The sequence below is a fragment of the Vigna umbellata genome, chromosome 10, assembly GCF_029865625.1.
Source record: "Vigna umbellata cultivar VRB3 chromosome 10, Vumbellata_1.0, whole genome shotgun sequence".
Taxonomy (NCBI): Eukaryota; Viridiplantae; Streptophyta; class Magnoliopsida; order Fabales; family Fabaceae; genus Vigna; species Vigna umbellata.
Window position 1 is genome coordinate 9,024,015 of NC_142174.1, and position 8,490 is coordinate 9,032,504.

The 8,490-nt window shown below is 39.1% G+C and overlaps 2 long non-coding RNA genes and 1 pseudogene across 3 annotated transcripts; 1 reads left to right on the plus strand and 2 right to left on the minus strand.

Moving 5' to 3' along the window:
• Positions 1 to 315: 315 nt before the first annotated feature.
• On the minus strand, positions 316 to 1,202 carry LOC148191820 (uncharacterized). The gene is made up of 3 exons (XR_015782685.1): positions 1,036 to 1,202; positions 879 to 946; positions 316 to 791 (listed from the first exon to the last, which is right to left on the minus strand). It is a non-coding gene; the product is annotated as an uncharacterized LOC148191820 (long non-coding RNA).
• A 155-nt stretch (positions 1,203 to 1,357) lies between these two features.
• LOC124820958 (uncharacterized) lies at positions 1,358 to 3,728 on the plus strand. 2 transcript variants are annotated; one of them, XR_007027412.2, is made up of 4 exons: positions 1,358 to 1,943; positions 2,290 to 2,494; positions 2,628 to 2,702; positions 3,526 to 3,728. It is a non-coding gene; the product is annotated as an uncharacterized LOC124820958 (long non-coding RNA). The 2 variants fall into 2 exon arrangements; XR_007027413.2 differs by having other exon boundaries at positions 2,290 to 2,490.
• An 871-nt stretch (positions 3,729 to 4,599) lies between these two features.
• Positions 4,600 to 6,295, minus strand: LOC148191821 (protein BIG GRAIN 1-like B; annotated as a pseudogene).
• Positions 6,296 to 8,490: the final 2,195 nt, after the last annotated feature.

Below are 8,490 nucleotides of genomic sequence, written 5' to 3' on the forward strand. Positions count from 1 at the left end.
TTACCTCAATCTTTAAGGCTTGGTTGACAAAAATAGAAAAAAGCCTAAATAACATTAACTTAAAATTAATAAAAACTTAAATTAGTAATGTTAATAAGAGATGAAGGTTAAGAATTTATATTATAAAAATAATAGTAGTAGTAGTATTTTTTAGATTTTGAAATCGTAAAGTGCAAATAAAAAACTATTAATGTTTAAATTTCATAGGACTCAGAAAAAAATATTAAAATATCTGACAAAAGTACAAACCAAGGATTTTGAAAGTATCTCTTATGGACAAGGGTAGAAAAAAGTCAAATAGTTACTAAAGCAAAATAAATAATACCAGTAATTATTAAGAAAAATAATAAACAAGTTTTCTCAAAACAAAGAGAGAAGAAGATGGAAGAGAGTTCTTCCTGACTAAATTAAAATAAGATAATGACATTATTGTCATTATTACATCAAACCAACAATTCTTTCCTCTATCTAATCAACTTGTGAAAGAAATATAGATTTCAACATTTATGCTTTCAACTTTGTTTTTCTTTTCCCATCAAGATCAATGAATCGAACTTTACAGGATGTCCTTTGTCTGCAGACAGAGTAAACCAACTCATAAAATACAGAAAATTACGCTGCTTTTAAAATCCAAGAACTTAAGCCTAACCTGCATCTTTATGGCCATGCATATGATGATCCATTGAAGTATGTTTTCAATATAAATAAGTGTTGGGCAGATCTGATCGCTTGAATTTACGCTGTTTGAACAGTTTCTTCTATGACCAAATATTTTAGCACACATAAAGATTCTGCATACAAAATTATGTTAATTAAAAAGTGAGGGATAGTGTTTGATTTGCATGCAGTATAGAGTTTCACTTAGAAAGTATATAAACCTGGGACAGAGGAACATCAACATGTTTGGAAAATCATTGAGGGACCCCGAGTCAATGGAGCGGAAGATCTGTAGGAGTTGGAAAGCAATGCAATAAAACAAATTATATCCAAAGTCCAGAAAGAATAACAGTCAAGTAATGTTTACGCAGAACTAACTTGCATTGCCCAACGTGAACATGCCAGTTTTCAGGATCATCTTCACTACAAAATACTAAAGGGTCATCTTCTGGAACAACTGTAAAATTATCCTTTGAAGTGGTAATGGAAGGACTCGATATCCATGAGATGTGTTCTCTTCCTTAATAAAAAGCATCATTATGCCTAGAGCTGTCAGTTTCTTTCCAAGCCCCAAGGGCTAACCCGGGCCCTTTCTATATTTAGCCCCATTTTTGGTTGACCCACATCTTGGGGGCTTCTTTAAAGCTCCTGGTCCCCCAAAACCCATCCAAGTGGGTTGTGAATGAAGCAGGGCCGGGTTAGCCCTCTAGTCCCAAAACATTATTTTTGATGCATTTTCTTCTGAACAACCACTCCATTGAGTATTTGACGACCTCCCCTCAGTCTCGCCGCCCCACCCTTCGTCTCCTCCCGCCATGCTGAACCCCGGAGGAAACCTCCGCCCTCATCGACGCCTACCGCGACAAGTGGTCCTCCCTCGGTCGCACCAACCTCAAAGCCACCCACGGGCAAGAGGTCGCCGATTCCCCCACTGCCAAAACCGTCGTCCAGTGCCGCCAAAAAATGGAAAAACTCCGCAAACGCTACCGCACCGAAATCCAACGCCTCCGCTCCCTCCCTCTCCCTGGCCTCATCACCAACTCCACCATCGCTTCACCCTCCTCCTGGGTTCACTTCAAATCTGTGGATTCCATGGAAAAAGGCCTCAACAAACCCCACACCGACACCACCACCGCCACTACCACCAACCCCAACACCCCCACCAACAACCTCAATTTCCCCGACGGATTCCAACTCAATCTCTAACACAATCTAATCTCGTGGGTTCATCTTTAACGCAATCTAATCTCGTGGCTCCATCCTCTCCTAGATCTACTCCCTAACCGGTACCAATTTTACATTTCTGCTTTCTTCGATTCATTGCAACGAATTCCAATGTGTCTCAATTGTTTTTTCATCTTGTTTCTCCCCCATTTCACGATTTATGCTCAATGTCTCTGCTACGTTCGATTTCAATTGAACTCACTGTTTGAAATGCCGTTAGTGCTTCTGGTTTTCTACCTCCATCATTTATCCATCTGGGTCATTTCTAATACCCTAATAAATTGAATGTTTAAAGTTGTATACTTTCATGACTGTGTATGCTCCATGGATGGATTTTTCAATTGGGTTTTGATTAAGCTCTCTTTATGTGTTTGTGCATCATGTCACTTATGTCTTCTTTCTTCACAGGCTGTAGTAAGTTGTGGCTAGCCTTCCCCTTGAGCTCCTTGGCGATGTTATTAATAGAATAGAAGCAAATGAGAGTACATGGCCTGCTCGTAAGCATGTCGTTGCATGTGCTGCCGTGTGCAAGTCCCGGAGAGAAATGTGCAAAGAAATTGTTAGCCGTCTGGAATTTTGTGGGAAGATCATTTTCCCTATTGGCCTGAAGTAGGTACACCTTTTGTTCTTCTATCATGTGCCTAAAATATGTGTAAAGTATTTTCTTTATGTATCAAGGATATGAAATTTTTACCATGACCAAAGTTTACATTTTTATGCTTCATTGACTCTTGTCTTGTCTGTAGCCTAGGCATAGGAATGGAACCATCCAGTGTTTCATCAAGAGAGACAAATCTAAGCTGACATACCATCCAATCCTGGTAAGCTTTCCTTTGTTGACACTAACATATATGAATTTATCTTATCATCTTGTTTTTTTCTTTCTTTAATTTGCTTTTACTGTGTAATTTTTGTGCTTATCATCCAATTCTGGTATTGATATATTTGTTGACTTTTTCCTTTATCAATTTGAGTCGTGGTCACCTTTGAAAGTAGAATTGATATTTGTTTATTTGATTTTTGGTTCAGCTTAATTGCTTGTTATGTTCATTTCTATGTTTGGATTGGTGAAAAATGATGGAATGAGGTGGTTGTTTTTGAAATGTAAGCTTTGCTACCTTAAACTCGATCTTACAGCTTCCTTGTGGTGTTGGGAATTGTTTCTCCAAATTCATTTTTTATCACAACCTGTTGTTGTTAATGAAATTTAGATAGTAGTGTTCAAATATGATGGTCAATTTCTTTGTTGTGGCCCACTTACAAACTTATTGTGTCGTTTTATTGAAGTTTATGAAAGTAAGTAATAACTATTGGTGCTCAAGTTACTTAGGGTTAGGTGCTGATGTCACTTCTACTTTATTTTGGTCATATGATCCATTCAAATAATTCAACCTTGTCCCGAGCATCATTTCAACTTGGTGCGTGTTTGGCTTGTTAGCTTTGCTAAAGTTTTAATGGTGTGTGATGCATGTCTATTATGCTTATGTTGACTTTAATTACAAGAGAATAGCTCATGCCTTGCCTATCCTACTTGTTTTATTGGTTGAAATGTATTCTATGCTAGCACGAGTATTGAGTTGACAAATATCTTGCTGTTACAGTGTGTTGTATAAATATGCGTAATGGAATTTTGTGTTCCTGCAGCCTTGCTTATTGTAAATGGAAAGTTTCTTCTCTCTGCCAAAAGGACCAGAAGAACAACTTGCATGGAGTATATTATATCAATGGATGCAGATAACATATTGAGATCTAGTAGTACGTACATTGGAAGTATAAACTAAGCTCCAGGAAGTATATTACAATATATGTATTTACCAATTGCTGTATAAAATTTTTGTTTCTTTCTATTTTGTATCTATTTCTCGATCATAAATTTTTTTTCTCTACTTAAAATTTGGTAAAAAGGAAGACCATGGACTGTCCCTATCCCACAGGGCTTTGGAGTATTTAGCTATTTGGACTTTTTTAATAAAGGACATTTTGGTCCTGTGGGCTTTTTTGGTCCAACCCATGTGGACTAGGGCCAAATCCTGGGCTTATTTGACAGGTCTAGTTATGCCATTGAGAGGATTTTTTTGAAAAGGATTGGAAACTCTTTCCACTTAGTTGCCTTTTTCCATCGCGGTTCAAAATTAATCATATGCTGCTGATCCATCTATTCTGTCGTGGTTATCTGGGAGCCCTTGATCCAGCTTACATACAATATATAAGAGGGGTGAGAGCTGAGAAGTAACAATAACTCAGATAACGCTTCCATTCTTTTCGGTTTGAAAACACGAGAGAAAAAGAAATGGCAAAGTCTTACGACATTGTAACAAAACATAAAACAATACTTCCTGCAATGTAAAAATAGCAAAAGATAAGAGTTAACCTATTCTACAATTATGCTGAAAGACAATAAAAAGATATTTGTTATTAGGTTTAATCATTCACTAAGTCCCTATTTTCGCATGGAATCTCAATTTTGTCCCTTTCTTTCTGAAAATATCAATTGGGTCCCAATTTTATGAAAATTGCAACAAATAGATCCTTTCCGTTAAATAGTGTCAAACGGCGTTACAGTGTCAAATGACGTGGCACGTTGTACTCTGACGTGGATGACTGAAGAATCTTTCGTTTTCCTCTTTCTCTTTTTCTTTCTTTTCTTTATCATTTTCTTCCTCCTTCATCCAACTGCTCTGTCAGTATCTGTGTGAATGTTTGATCGTGATCGAGAATTTACACATCCCCACCTCTCTCTCCTTTTAGAACCCTACTCACTTTATAAATCAATAAGCTACTCTGAATGTTTGAATGTTTGGCTTTCTTCCCGTTCCCCAACAGAGAGCTGAGAAAAGTACTCAGCTTCCCCCCCGGAGAGATGGGTTGCTTCACTTTCTTCAGATTGTTGTACATCTTCAACGCCCTTGATTTTGGCTTTATAAGACGCTCTCCATTGCTCGCCGACGTCATCAATGGCTTGGGTCTCGAAGGAGCAAAACACGAAACTCGCGACCTCGATCCGTACAAAACAAGAACTGAAGAACATCATTTTATTCGCTCTTCCTTTTATTTTCTCCCTTTACTGACATTATGGCTATCATGATTCGGATCAGGGGTATGTTATTGTGGTGCACCAGTTTTGGCCAAAGAACTGAGCAAGCTCTGCTTCGAGTTCAATGAAAAGGGTCCAACAAAATTTGAGTTCCACAAGGAGCACTTTTAAAGAATTTGGACTGAGCACTCCCAACTGTACTTAAAGTTAATAGGCTCACCTCACAACTTAAACCCGTCATTTTAGTAACTTGGCGTGGTCATATTATGTCATTAATAATCAACAAGTAAAACCTTTTTGTATAGATGTGAAGCATTGTACATAGAGCCAGCAAGATTGCTTGGCATTTCAGTATACATGTGGCCTCATAACTAAAGAGATAAGCGCAGTGGTACCATCCACCACCTAGAGTGCGATACAACTACAATGGCTGGGATACCTTTTCAAGAGCAACTTTCTCATTTTTTCCTTCCATGGGATTCCAGGAATTCTTGAGAACTCAGAGTGAGGCAAATGACTTACCTCTGCTTCTACTTGGATCCTAACAGGGAGAGGGGGATTATACATATCTATGTAAATGAAACCGGTATAGTGTTTTCCTTTTTCAAACGAACTGAAGAACATCACCTCCCGGTCGTGATCGTGACCATGCAAACGCGATTTTGGTTTTCTCTCCATCTGTGCTTTCACAGGTTTCTCGCTTCCCTTCCCTTTTTGCACTAAACACGGGGAATGGTGGGCGCCGTTAAATCTTGTTGGACGAGGATTCTGCTCTGTTTCTTGATGATTGTCTGGGTGTGGAGTTTCATGTCGTTGGCGGTGCTCTCTCCTTCGTCGATGGAGCGGTAGATGGTGTCGAGGAGAGAGGAGGAGAAGGAGGGGGTTTTAGCGTTGTTTTGGAAGGCGAAGGTGTGTTGTGTGTGTGAAATGTCGAGGGCGTACATGTTGGGTGCGCAATTAAATTGGAACAGCACGGGCGAAAGGGAATGATGAGATGGGAGAGTGAGGAACAGGGAGTAAAGTGTGGTGGGGTATAGGAAGAGGGGTAGGTGTTTGGGTTTTGTTTTAGGTGTGGGAAGTGGTGGAAGGTTGAAAAGCTGCCATGGAAGCTAGGTGGTGTAGAATGATGATGATGAGAGTCGAGTTGTGTTGTGTTAAGCTATGACAGGGGCATGATTGAGGGAAGAAGAAAGATGATGATTTGCTTGGTTTGTAGGCTTTTTGCGTTTGTGAGAAAACGTGAACAGGGTAATTGATTCCTTGTCTGGAGAAAGAGAAAAGAAAAGAGCAATGAGAGCAGAGTGACACGCTTTCGAGTTAGTTCAGTCATCCACGTCAGAGTACAGCGTGCCACGTCATTTGACACTGTAACGCCGTTTGACACTATTTAACGGAAAGGATCTATTTGTTGCAATTTTCATAAAATTGGGACCCAATTGATATTTTCAGAAAGAAAGGGACGAAATTGAGATTCCATGCGAAAATAGGGACTTAATGAATGATTAAACCTTGTTATTACCAATCTTTAACTTGGTCCTACAAACAAGGCCACAGGGGGCAACATAGTAAAAGGAATTAGATGTTTGGAGCTAACAATTACAATTAACTCCTTAGAATTAATTTTCAAATTGAGTGCAATAAATTTGATATATATAGGATTGTTCTAGATCGTGATATGTCAGTAAACACCACAACCGAGACTTTGTCACTAAAAAAAGGCAAGAAAATACTTGTAGTGATGACATTAAGGCATAGTAAAAGGAATTAGATGTTTGGAGCTAACAATTACAATTAGCTCCTTAGAATTAATTTTCAAATTGAGTGCAATAAATTTGATATATATAGGATTGTTCTAGATCGTGATATGTCAGCAAACACCACAACTGAGACTTTGTCACTCAAAAAAGGCAAGAAAATACTTGTAGTGATGGCATTAAGGCTTAACGTATAAGCTGATTCTAGAACCTAGACTCAGGTGGACTAACATTACTCAAGAACCCAGACACCACATATACTACTATATCTTTGCCCCAAAATATTTTTTTTTTCTGGGTACTTCAAATTTGCAATCAATGGTTGGGGTAGGTAGGGATTTGGAAACTGATATTATGATAAGTTCAAGGGAAATGTTTATATTAGGAGAAATTAAAGGGACATACAATTATAACTATCTAAGGGTAGTTTTGTTGTCTCAAACTTTTATAATATCTGTGTAGCCAGTTGTTTTTAACAGTTTTTTAGGAAGTTTTATAAAGGAAAGGCTAGGGAGAGTCTAGTCCTCTTGAAAGACCAGGGTTAGTGTAACAATTTAGATTATTGTGCATATTTCATTGTTAATAAAGTTGTCTAGTTTTTCTGGGTGAACATCCAAGAACCTGTCTTGGAAATCTTTACAGTTTTAAATAAATCTGGGTGCCTATCATTGGTATCAAAGCCACTTTCCTGGTGCTGTGGTGGCTGTGTGGCATGGTCAATACGAGAATGGAGGCAAGATTGGATGAATTGGAGCACATAGTGCAAGAATAGGAACATAAAAATCAGAGATGGTTCCAAAGGTTGGAGGAAATGCTTACAGGGTTGACAGGGTTGGTGGAATGTTTCACATCCTCTAATAAACAAACAGCGGATAGTGCTTCTATTGCCAAGGAAGGCAGTGCAGGTAGTCTCAAGAATAATGGAGGGACTGAAAGTGGACGTTCAGGACTGACTGAGGAAAAATGGAGGAAGCTAGATATTCCTGTTTTTATAGGAGAAGATGCTTATGGCTGGACTAACCGGTTGGAGAGATATTTCCTGTTGAAAGAAGTCAATGAAGAGGAGAAGATGAGGGCTGTTATGGTGGCTTTGGAGGGAAAAGCCCTGAATTGGTTTTAGTGGTGGGAGACTTGCTATCCGAATTCCACATGGGAGGCTTTCAAAGAAGAGGTTGTTCAACGGTTCCAACCAACAATGCTTCAAAATCCTTTTGAAGTCTTGATTGGGCTTAGACAAATTGGGAAGGTGGGAGAGTATATTGAACAATTTGAGCAATATGCAGGGTTCTGGAGAGGTACAAGGCAGGATTATTTGACTGACATTTTTCTAAATGGATTAAAGGACAAAATAAGGTGCTGTAATTTAAGATAATATCTTTAGAATCTTCCTAATTAGAGGAAATAGATACATAATCTTTTATTTTATTTTATTTTTCCTAGTTTCCCTATTTTCGTTTTAAGGAGAACTAGATTATTACAAATAGAGGGTATGAGAATGTATGTTTTATGATTGAGAATAATAAAATAAGTCTTATTTTCAACTTAGTGTCAGAGCTCCTGATCTTGGAGCTCGATTCCGGTGCAACAAGTCACACCGTCACTGTTGCCGTCGTCGCCGGTTAGGGTCGTTCATAGGACAGAAAGGTGCGCCCAACATCGGCGATCACAACGTCGGAAGTCGCCCGTGAGAAGAGCCGCCACACGCCGCCACCGTCGCCGGCGTGTGTAGCCCACGCGTCCACCTCCGGCGAGACCCACTCACTGCCGCCGCCATATATAGGGTCGCCGGAGCCCCCTAAGTCTATTCCTAGGGTCGGTGAC